The sequence below is a fragment of the Eumetopias jubatus genome, unplaced genomic scaffold (assembly GCF_037043125.1).
Source record: "Eumetopias jubatus isolate StellerSeaLion01/CBP00866 unplaced genomic scaffold, mEumJub1_p1.0 scaffold_12, whole genome shotgun sequence".
Classification (NCBI taxonomy): domain Eukaryota; kingdom Metazoa; phylum Chordata; class Mammalia; order Carnivora; family Otariidae; genus Eumetopias; species Eumetopias jubatus.
The window spans coordinates 52,407,120-52,420,115 of NW_028274818.1; the positions used below are offsets into that span (position 1 = coordinate 52,407,120).

Consider the following 12,996-nt stretch of genomic DNA (forward strand, 5'->3'; position numbering starts at 1 on the left):
TTTAAAACCTCTTTATTTTCATTTTAGAGGGGATTTGGGAAGGACAAGAGCTATCAACATGTGTTTAACTGCCATGTCTAACTAAAAGTCCTTTTTACTTTTTTGCTGTATTTCAAAAATGAACAAAAAATTCACAAAGCAAAAAATTAGACAGTTGCTGTACCTTTCCAAATCTAGTTTTCTGTAAGCTTTTTCAATCTTTCAGTGTACAAACCATAAAAAAAGGTGAAAATTTTAAACAAAATGATAATTTTACCCAAATAAAATCAATAAACTCATGACAGATATTTTACCATGATTTAAAATGTCCATGCTGGAAGCCACTGTTGTTCTCTAACACCAACGTTCCCTCTAGTCAAGGAGCTTCAGCCCAAGGACAAGGAGGGTAACTGAGGTCTCTACACCACCCCTGATACAAAGCTGACTGGTAGTAAAGCATGGAGGAAGCAACCGGCTACAAAAGCCACTCAGAAGAGTCCACCCTCCACTGGATGGGCAAAGAAACTCATCGTTATAAGCCTGGGACTCTGGTACTCGGTGAAATTAAATGTTATCAGAAGTCCCCTGAACATCTGATTCACAAACGTCCTTTCTACTGTCTGGTGCAAGAAATTGCTCAGGACTTCAAAACAGACTTCCAGAGCGCAGCTATGGGAGCTTTCCAGGAGGCAAGTGAGGCCTATCTGGTGGACCTTTTTGAAAACACCAGCCTGTATGCTATCCATGCCAAACATGTAACAATTACACCAGAAGACATCAGCTGGTATGCTGTACACATGGAGAATGTGCTGAAGAATCCACCATGTCCGGAGACATTTCATTTGAAAGAAAAACAAAACATTTTTTTCCTCTCCTTTCTGTTATTGGTAGTTCTGAACATTACATACAATTTTCCTATGGGGTCAAAAGGTGCCTAAGTATGTCACTATAAGTGGAAAAATAGGGAACAGAAATCAGATATTGGCAGTTTTTCCATTTTCATTTGTGTGTAAATATTTAATATAAATGCGTGGACATAAAGAATTAATGTAAGTAAAAATGTTTCAGCAGTTCAACTTTATAACAATTATAAGTAAACCTGTTAAATTTTACTGGATAATGCCAGCATTTGGTTTTTTTTTTTTAATTAAATTTCCTACTGACAGAAAAATAAAATGGACAGATGTTTTGGCATAATTTAGAATATAACTAAATAATCTGCTAAATTCTAATACATCTAGTCACCCAAATACTTTCCTTTATGACCATGATTGAATTGATTTTTTTCAGTCTATAATACAAATGCTTTATTTTCTGTGGGAAATAAATTTTATTTGCCACTCTCATTAGTCCACTGTTGTATTTCAGATTATCTGGATCACTTAAGTTCTAAGTGTTTTAATAGGCTGTTTTAGTTATCAACTCATTATGTTCTTAACAATAAAACACTTTAAATCAGATGCCTAAAGTATGAAAGCCTAGATAATTCATGTGCTAATTTAATTTTGAATACAAAATTTCTTTCAACATGGTAACTGATAATACAAAATATTTAACGAAGTTTCGAACAATCATCTTTAAAAAAAAACAATGTAACAATAGCCCTGCATCAGGCTCCCTGCTCCACAGGAAGCCTGCTTCTTCCTCTCCCACTCCCCCTGCTTGTGTTCCCTCTCTCGCTTTGTCTCTCTCCCTCAAATAAATAAGTAAAATCTTAAAAAAAAAAAAATGTAACAAATCAAATGTGAAAGATATTGTTTCTCTTCCTATGGCAGTCAAGAAATGATTAGTGAAAAGTAAAAACTATTTCATAGCTTAAATAATATATTTCATGGTGTTAATTAGTTCTTATCATAGACCTATTTTATTCCTATTAATTAAAATTCACTCTGCATCAAGTTGCTATGGCAGCACAACTTCACCAAACAATAAATTCTTCAAGTTCTGCTACAAAGAATGCTGCCGACCTTAAGTCTTTATTTTGAGATCAGGAAGAAAATTCTATAATTCTCCAGTCATAAATGTATAATCAATACTTGGAATTGCTTTACAATCTATAGCAAGAGTTTTGCTCTCCGAGTCCTGGGAACTGGGGTATTTTATTTGGCTTTCATTTCCTTATCCCTTTAAGAAATGAAAACATTCTTGATAAGGACCATTTCAGCAGGGCTCACCTCAGGCAAATTGGCTCCGGCTATAAATAGTAAAATCTGCCATCTGCCTTTCTATTCTTGGGCTGAATGCAGTGCTGGCATTGTGTTCACACTCCACTGGTGCCAGGCCTGATGCTGCACAGCCAGCAGCCACAGAAAATAATAGTGCAAGACAGAGATAATGAGGTGAAGAACAGAAATGGTACCACTATAATTAACTGCTGTTTTGATATTCACCACAATAAAGCATACACAATGGTGTTGAGAGAACCTAAAGCCACATTTCACCTGGGCCTCATAAACAGGTTGGAAATCAAACTGTAGGAGCCCAGGGACTTTACATCACTGAAGATTAATTAAAACATAAAGAACCTAAGCACAGTTAGCAATGTACGTTTGGCATGTTAGCAAGAGTTTCCACAGTTGTACTGTGTATTTTTTATTCTAATGATATTTAATGAGGCATTTCTTTGTATCATCAGAGGTATTCTCCTGTTCTGTTTTAAAGAGATAAACTCTTCAAGGATGAAAAAGCCCTTTTGCTATACCTGACCTTTCCCTAGTCTCGTGGTTCTGAAACCCCATACACAGCTCCCACTATTTCTGTCAGTATATTTTGAATCCTCGGCTACTGTAAGATAAAGACTTTTTCTCATCCTTGCTATTACACAAATCTGACCCATTTTAAACAAGAATAACTGTCAAGGCAGTCGACTTTACATCAGAATCGAAGAGAAATGTATACAGGACAACTGTCGTATTGTATATTCCTTGCATCAGTAACTGTGCTATTCCTGTTATCAGTAATTACTGAAGTCATTCGTTTGTTGACATAACCAATAGCTAACTTCAGGAGGCACCACTCACTCTTAGAGTAAGTGCCAACAGAGAACACAGTATCAAAGGGGTCCCGGGGAACTGTGCAACATGGCAGTATCAAATGTACATTTAATGCCTACCAGGAGCTGAGGGCAGAGGTACAGACAGTACAATGCTGTGGCTCTCGACCCTAGTCACACATGAGAAACACCCGGAGACTTACTTAAAAATACTCTTGCCTGGGCCCCGTCCCAGACCAGTTAAATAAGAATCTCAGGTGATAGGGTCTTGGCATTGTTTCTTGGTTTTGTTTCTGGTTTTTGTTGTTGTTGTTTTCATATGTTTTGTTTTTTGTTTTTAACTTCCCCAAGTGGTTGTAATGCATAATTAGAAATGAAAACCACTGCCTAATAATATCAGTATCTGATCCAAAGTCTTTCAAGACAAAAGCAAATGACTGAACCCCCTAACACCCGAAAAATGTTTACCTGGAGGGGCAGTCCAAGATGGCAGCATAGGAAGATTTTTAAACTTACCTCCTCCCACCGACACAACAAATCTACAGCTACATATGGAACAATTCCCTCTGACAAAGACCTGAAAACTCACCAAATAGCTCCTTTTATCCTTTATCGAAAGGGCCACATGAAGATGAGTAAGAGAGGCAGAGATGCAGTCTCACCAAAACCCCCATCTCTTGTGTGGTGAAGCACAATTGCTACAGATCTCATAAATCTGGAGCTTCTCCCTGAGGAGCAAGGGGCTCGTACCCCATATCAGGCACCCCAAACCTTGGGAACTGCACTGGAAAGATGAGACCCAAAACATTTGGCGTTGAAAACCAATGGGTTTCACGTCCAGGACACGCAAAAGGCTGCAGGGAACTGAGATACTGCCCTTAAAGGCCTCACACATTTGCAAGCTCAAAAGTGGCAGTTTGAAAAGCACCTAGATTATATGTGAAGGAGAGTCATTTGCTAGTCTTAAAGGTTCTGCCAGAGGAGCAGGGGCCTGTTGGAACTCCAGAGATGAAGGTGCTGCCTTTGGGCTCTCCCTCAACCTCTGCTGGTGGGCAGATGCAGTCCCTGCACTCTCTCCTGCTATTCCGTGAAAAACCAGCGGGCACACCCCACCCTGATGCCTTCCACTGTCTTTATAATGCTGGCAGGGGTGCCCTGGCTCCTGCTCTCCGGGTGCCTCCCTAAAGCCGGCAGGCATGCACTAGTTCTGCGTTCTTCCTCTGTCTCATTAAAGTTGGCACACACAGTTCACACAGGGGACATGCCTTGATCACCTGGCTCTGGTGGCCAGGGGGCTGCATTAGTCCTGTAATGGGACTGTAACAATCAGACACTTCTTGACAAGCTACCACACCCAAGGCACTACACAAGCAGCAGATTAAAACATATCCCCAGTTTTTCTTTGAAAAAAAGGCCTATTTCCTTGTCTTAGAGCATCAAACCGAGGGGCAGGCCACACATCTGGCGGCTATGGAGGTGGCCTCAGGGAACAAAGGGTGGGGGGTGCATCTTTGCACTCTCTCTCAAACTTGATTCAACTCATGGGTACCTTCCAGAAAACAGCTTATACACTTGTCTGAAACCCCAGTTTTTGCAACTGTCATCATGAGACACCTCCAGATTGCCTGGTCTGAAAGCCAGCAAGACTTACATTTGTGGTCCCACTGGGCTGTATATATTTTCATACTTTAAAAACTGCTGCCTGAGGGTCTGGTCTCCAGTCAGCCTGAATCTAAATACTAACTAAGATCTGTTCCTTTAAAACACTGACAGGTCTTGGAAAACCCTCAACAACAGAGACCCATCAGTAACAAATCAGGCTGCTTAAATAATCATAAAGGTTTGAGAGACAAGAGGTAAGGCATGGCTGAATGATAAGGCTCATCTCCCATACAAGTCCTATCATTTATGACTGTGAAAGGCAGGTGTTTCACCTAATACATTGAAAGAAATAAAGAGTCAAGCAAAATGAAGGAATATATTTCAAATGAAAGAATAAGATAAAACCTTAGAAAAAAGACCCTAATGATAGAGAGATAAGTAACCTACCTGATAAAGAATTCAAAGTAATGATCATAAAGATGCTCACTGAACTCAGAAGAATGGATGAACACGGTGAAAATTTCAACAAACACACAGAAAATACAAGAAAGTACCAAACAGAAGTCACAGAGCTGTAGAATACAATAATTGAACTAAAATATACACTAGAGGGATTTAACAGCAGACAAGATAAAGCAGAAGAAAGGATTAGTGATTTAGACAGGGTAAAGAAACTCACCCAGAGAAGCAACAACAAAAAGAATTTTTAAAAAGTGAAGCTAGCTTAAGGGACCTATGGAACAACATCAAGTGGAATAACATTCACATTAGAGGGATCCCAGAAGGAGAAGAAAGAGACAAATGGGGAAAAACTTGCTAGAAGAAATAATGATTGAAAACTTCCCTAACCTGGGGTATCCAAACCCAGGATGCCCATAGAATCCAAGAAGAGATGAACTCAAAGAGATCCACACCAAAACAAATTATAATTAAAATGTCAAAAATTAGAAGTAAAGAAATAATCTTAAAAGCAGCAAGAGAAAAACAACTTGTTATGTACAAGGGAATCCCCATATGACTATCAGCAGCTTTTTCAGTAGATACTTTGCAGGCCAGAATGGAGTGACATAATATATGTCCAAAGCACTAAAAAGAAAAAACTTTCAACCAAATACACTTTATTTGGTAAGGTTATCATTCAGACTAAAGGAGAGATAAAGTACTTTCTAGACAAGCAAAAGCTAAAAGAGTTCATCACTACCAAACCAGCCTTACAAGAATTATTAATGGGATTTTTTTAACCTGAAAAGAAAAGGCACTAAGTAATAACAAGAAAATACATGAATTGAATCAGTAATCAAAAACTCCCCCCAAAATAAGTCCAAGACCATATGGCTTTACAGGTGAATTCTACCAAACATCTAAAGAAGAGTTAATACCTATTCGTCTCTAACAATTCCAAAAAATAGAAAAGAAAGAAAAATTTCCAAATTTATTTCATGAAGTCAGCATAACCCTGATACCAAAACTAGATAAAGACACCACAGGAGCCCCTAAGTGGTTCAGTTGGTTAAGCATCTGCCTTCGGTTCAGATCATGATCCCAGAGTCCTGGGATTGAGCCCCACGTCAGGCTCCCTGCTAGGTGATGAGCCTGCTTCTCCCTCTCCACCCCCACCCCACCCCCTGCTCATGCTCACCCTCTCTCAAATAAATAAAATCTTTAAAAAAAAAAAAAAAGACACCACAAAAAAGGAGAACTACAGGCCAATATCCTTAATAAGCATAGATGCAAAAATCCTCAACAAAATACTGACAAATTGAACAATACATTTAAAAAAATCTGTTACCACGATCAAGTGGGATTAATTCATGGGTTGCAAGGGTGGTTCAATATTCTCAAATCAATCAACATGATACATCGCAATAAGAGAAAGGATAAGAACCATATGATCATTTCAAAAGACACAGAAAAAGCACTTGACAAAGTACAACATCCGTTCATGATAAAAACTCTCAACAAAGTAGGTTTAGAGGGAACATACCTCAATGTAATAAAGGCCATATATGAAGAACCCACAGGTAACATCATACTAATGGGGAAAAAGTGAGAGCTTTTCTCCTAAGGTCAGGAATAAGACAAGAATGTCCACTCTCACCACTTTTATTCAACATAGTATTGGAAGTCCTAACCACAGCAATCAGACAACAAAAAGAAATAAAAGGCATCCAAATCAGTAAGGAAGAAGTAAAACTTTCACTATTTGCAGATGACATGATACTTTATACAGAAAAACCCAAAGGCTCACCAGAAAACCACTAGAACTGATAAACAAATTCAGTAAAGTTGCAGGATAGAAAATCAATGTACAGAAATCTGTTGCATTTATATACCAATTTATATAGCAGCTTCAGAAAAAGAAATTAAGAAAACAATCCCATTTACAACTGCACCAAAAATAATAAGATACCTAGGAATAAACCTAACCAAAGATGGGAAAGACCTCTGAAAACTATAAAACAGTGATGAAAGAAATTGAAGATGACACAAAGAAATGGAAAGACATTCCATGCTCATGGATTGGAAGAACAAATATTGTTAAAATGTCTATACTACCCAAAGCAATCTATACATTTAATGCAGTCCCTATCAAAATATCAAAATGGCATTTTTTTCACAGAACTAGGACAAACCATTCTAAAATTTGTATGGAGCCACATAAGACCCCAAATAACCAAAGCAATGTTGAAAAAAGAAAAGCAAAGCTAGAGGCATCACAGTACCAGATTTCAAGTTACATTACAAGCTGTAGTAATCAAAATAGTATGGTACTGTCATAAAAACAGACACACAGATCAATAGAACAGAATAGAAAACCCAGAAATGAACCCACAATTATATGATCAATTTTCAACAAAGCAGGAAAAAATATCCAATGGGGAAAAAGACAATCTTAAATAAATGATGTTGGGAACACTGGACAGCTACATGCAAAAGAATGAAACTGGACCGCTTCCTAACACCATACACAAAAATAAATTCAAAATGGATTAAAGACCTAAATGTGAGACCTGAAACCATAAAAATCCTAGAAGAGAACATGGGTAGTAACTTCTCTGACATTGTCCATAGCAACTTTTTCCTAGATAGGCCTTCCAAGGCAAGGGAAGCAAAAGCAAAAATAAACTATTGGGACTGCATCAAAATAAAGCTTCTACACAGTGAAGAAAACAACAAAACTAAAAGGCAACTTACAGAATGGGAGAAGACATTTGCAAATGACATATCCAATGAAGGGCTGGAATCCAAAATAAATATAGAGCTTATAAAACTCAACACCCAAAAAAAACCAAATAATCCAATTAAAAAATGGGCAGAAGATGTGAACATTTTTCCAAAGAAAGACATCCAGATGGCCAACAAACACATGAGAAGATGCTCATCATCACTTATCATCAGGGAAATACAAATCAAATATACAGTAAGTTATAACTTCACATACAACATACAATATACAGTAAGATATCACTTCACATCTGTCAGAATGGCTAAAATCAACAACATAAGAAACAACAAGCATTGGCAAGGACGTGGAGAAGGAACCCTCGTGCACTGCTGGTGGGAATGCAAACTGGTGCAGCCCCTGGAAGACCATATGAAGAAGGTTCCTCAAAAAATTAAAAATAGAACTATCCTACCCAAGTAATAGCACAATGAGCATTTACTCAAAACAAAAACAAAAACACTAATTCAAAGGGATACATGCATCCCTATGTTTATAGCAGCATTATTTACAATAACCAAGATATGGAAGCAGCTCAAGTATCCATCAATTGATGAATGGATAAAGAAGATGTGTATTTATACAATGGAATATTATTCAGCCATAAAAAAGAATGAAGTCTTACCATTTGCAGTGACATGGATGGGGCTAGACAGTATAATGCAAGTGAAATAAGTCAGTCAAAAAGACAAATACCATATGATTTCAGTCATATGTGGAAATGAAGAAACAAAACAAATGAGCAAAGGGAAAAAGAGGGAGAGAGATTGAGACAAACCAAGAAACAGACTTAACTATAGAGAACAAACAGATGGTTGCCAGAGGGGAGGGTGGAAGGGGGTGGGTGAAATAGATGATGGGGATTAAGGAGTGCACTTGTGATGAGCACAGGCTGATGTATGGAAGTACTGAATCACTATATTGTACACCTGAAAGTACTATAACACTGCATGTTAACTAACTAGATTTAAAATAAAAACTTAAAAAAATATGAAAATATAAATCTTACTGGCAAAGATAAATATATAGTAAAGGCAGTTGATTAATCACTTAAAAAGCTAGTATGAAGGTTACAAGACAAAAGTAGTAAAAATAACTGTAGCTACAATAATTAGTTAAGGGGTACATGAACAAAAACATGTAAAATGTGACACCAAAAACATAAAACTTAGGCAACCTACAGAATAGGAGAAAATATTTCCAAATCATATATCCAATAGGGGGTTAATATCCAAAATATATAAAGAACTCATACAACTCAATAGCAAATAATAATAATAAATTAAACCTAAATAATTTAATTAAAAATGGGCAGAGGATCTGAATAGATATTTTTCCAAATTATACATACAAAGGCCAAGAGACACATGAAAAAATGCTCAACATCACTAATCATTAGGGAAATGCAAATCAAAACCACAGTGAGATACCACCTTATACCTGCCTGAATGGTTATTATAAAAAACAAACAAACAAGAAGTCGCAAGTTATGGAGAGGATGTAGAGAAAAGGGAATCCTTATGCACTGTTGATGGGAATGTAAATTGATGCGGTCATACGGAAAATACTATGGAGGTTCCTCAAAAAATAAAAATAGAACTACATTATGAACCAGCAATTCCACTTCTGAGTATTCCAAACCCCCCCAAAATAAAAACACTAATTCAAAAAAATATAGACACTTATTCATTTGTAGCATTATTTATAATACTCAAGATATGGAAGTAACTTAAGTATCCATTGATAGATGAATGGATAAAGAAGATGAGGTATACACATACAATGGAATACTACTCAGCCATAAAAAAGAATGAAATATTACCATTTGTGACAACATGGACAGACTTTGAGGGTATTATGTAAGTTCGTCAAACAGAGAAATTTCACTTATACGTGGAATTAAAAGAAAAACCCAATGAACAAACAAAACAAAACTCATAGATACAGAGAACAAAATGGTGTTTGCCAGAAAGAAGGGGTGTTGGGGGTTAGGCAACATCGGTAAAAATGGTTCAAAAGGTATAAACTTCCAGTTATAAAATAAATTAGTCATGGGGATACAATATACAGCATGGTGACTAGAGTTAAGAATTTTGTACAGCATATATGAAAGTTGCTAAGAGAGTAAATCTTTTTTTTTAAAGATTTTATTTATTTATTTGAGAGAGAGAGAGACAGAACACAAGCAGGGGGAGCGGCAGAGGCAGAGGGAGAAGTAGGCCCCCCACCGAGCAGGGAGCCCAAAGTGGGGCTCGATTCCAGGACCCCAAGATCATGACCTGAGCCAAAGGCAGATGCTTAACCAACTGAGCCACCCAGGTGCCCTTTTTACCTAGCTTTAAGATTAAAAAAATCAGAAATATTCTGGGGTACCTGAGTCGCTCAGTTGGTTAAACGTCTGCCTTCAGCTCAGGTCATGGTCTTAAGACCAGCATTGGGCTCCCTGCTCAGCAGGGATTCTGCTTCTCCCTCTCCCTCTGCTGCTCCCCCTCCCCGGCTCATGCTCTCCCTCTCTCTCTCAAATTAATAAAATCTTCTAAAAAATCAGAAATATCCTTAACTGAGAAATGCTAACAATATCAAATATAAAACATTGTATCAATGCAAAATAACATTAAAAATGTCACTTTTCTAAAGGTACAAAACAAATTAGGGAATTACAATGAAATACATCAAAGACTATTAATATTCGTTGGGAGTGGAACACTCTGCTTCATGAGAGAAATACATTTACTGAGATGAGTGGGGTACCATCTGGAAGACTCCACTATAACCAACTAGTATTTATAGTGGCTTAGCTGATTTTTTACCTCCTAATAAGGAAGGAGGGAGCTTTATTTATTTTTCTTTCAAGTTTTCATCTAAATTCCAGTTCATGAACATACACTGTAATATTAGTTTCAGGTGTAGAATTTAGTGATTCATCACTTACATACAACACCCAGTGCTCATCACAAGTGCCTTCTTTAATCCCCATCATCCATTTAACCCATCTCCTACCCACCTCCCCTCTGGTAACCATCAGTTTGTTCTTTCTAGTTAAGTCTGTTTCTTGGTTTGCCTTTCTTCCCCCCCCCCCAATGTTCATCTTTTTTTCCCTTAAATTCCATATATGGGTGAAATCATATGGTATTTGTCTTTCTCTGTCTGACTTATTTCGCTTAGCATAATACTCTCTAGCTTGAGCCACCTATTGCAAATGGCAAGATTTCAGTCTTTTTTATGGCTGAATAATATTCCATTGCATATATATACCACATCTTCTTTATCCATTCATCAGTCGATGCACATTTGGGCTCTTTCCATAATTTGGCTATTGTTGATAATACTGCTATAAACGTCGGGGTGCACGTATTAGAAAGGGGGAGTTTTAACAGCTACAGTTATGTTACTGTGTATTTCTATAGAGTCTATTTCTGTGGATATAGACTTTTAAAAAACTTGTCTTCCTACCAGCTGTATCAATAGCCTCCTAGAACTGGAGGGATATTACTTGTCCAGATCTATGCTTTATCACCTGCTTAGTCATCACTTGCCAGGAGAGAATTTCTGGGTCTCTTAGAAATAAAGATGGAGAATCTCACAGTCAAGGGCACAAAAATATTGCTAAAGATGTTAGTATTTTTCTTAATTTTCATGTGTCCTTAAAACTAAGTCCTGCTTCTACATTTCCCCCTACAAAACGAGGTAAGTATTTCCCATGTTTAATTCAATAATGTAATAAAACTTATTTTAATATCATATGTTAATGTTAGATTGCATCCTCATAATATTTCCCTAATGCTGTTATACCTTAGTGACATATTATTCATTTCTGTATCTGAGCCCTTCCCCTTAGTGAAACTGCAGGGACTTTTCAATAGGTTTCTTTTTGGAATACCTCATTAGCTCCACATTTTAGGATTGTAAGCTAATACTTAAATACAGAAATGTATTTATTAATATGCATTTTACAGCATCCTGGGTTCAAATCCCAGCTCCACTGCCTATTAATAATTATTTAACCCTGTGAAGCCTGTTTGCTCATCTACAAAATGAGGGTAATTATAATTCTACTCTATAGGGTTGTTTTGAAGATTAAATGAGATAAGGCATAAAGCATTTCACACAGTGCATGGCACATAACATTCACTCAATATATATTACCCACTATAATTATCTATTATAATTTAATCATGATAAACTGGTTGGAATGTGGTTTTTACATTAAAATAATAACTGTTTTTAGAATGTTTTTCCTATTAATATGAAAATTTTAATGCTCCAGTCTTAGTCTTAACTTTATAATTTCTATATTGTTGATAAGAGTTGAATTTTTTTGGCATGTGAATATTTGGAAGCCATCTTCCAAGAACCACTGTTCCTATTTTGTTTCTGTTTTTGTTTTGTTTTTTATTATGTCCACTTACCCAACATACAGTACATCATTAGTTTTTGATGTAATGTTTCCTATTTTGATTAACAAAGATTTAGCAGGTACAAAAGAACTGTCTTCAGCTGATCTAACTGGCAAAAGTCATATTAGAACCCAAACTCAAGAGGGAATACTAGCCACATTTTTAAAATATTTTATTTATTCATTTGACACAGCAAGAGCGAGAGAGCACAAGCAGGGGGAGCAGCAGAGGCAGAGGGAGAAGCAGGCTCCCCCCGCACTGAGCAGGGAGCCCGATGCGGGACTCAATCCCAGGACCCCAGGATCATGACCTGAGCCGAAGGCAGACGCTTAACTGACTGAGCCACCCAGGCGCCCCAGCTACACTTTTTAAAATAAAAATAACTCCCAGAGTTATTCCTCTCACACTATTATGAGTAATAAGAAAGATTACCTCTACTTATAGTAAAATTTACCTGAGTATATGTCAGCCAATATGTATTAAAGGTTTCTTATGTTAGCACCTCAATATAATACATCTAGTCATGGTGGGTTACTGCAGGGTTAAAAAATATCACCACTGTCCTTAAGGAACTTGAAATCCAATGAAAAATATATAAGTATGGTTGTAACAATACCAAAAACATAAAAAGTAACTAAAAACAGGTGTATTTATTAAACACCATATTTAGAAACATATTTAGAAATGGCCAATGTGCAAATGAAACAAATCAATCTTTCAACTAGAGTATAACACTTAAGATCTCCCAGAACGATTAGACATATTACTTCAAACTACAGATGAGCAAGAAAAAGAGCTCCTCT

At 36.9% G+C, this 12,996-nt stretch overlaps 1 protein-coding gene across 3 annotated transcripts in view; it reads right to left on the reverse strand.

Moving 5' to 3' along the window:
- Nucleotides 1-12,996, reverse strand: part of RABGAP1L (RAB GTPase activating protein 1 like) — a 754,336-nt gene that overhangs the window by 403,147 nt on the left and 338,193 nt on the right. The window lies entirely within an intron of this gene.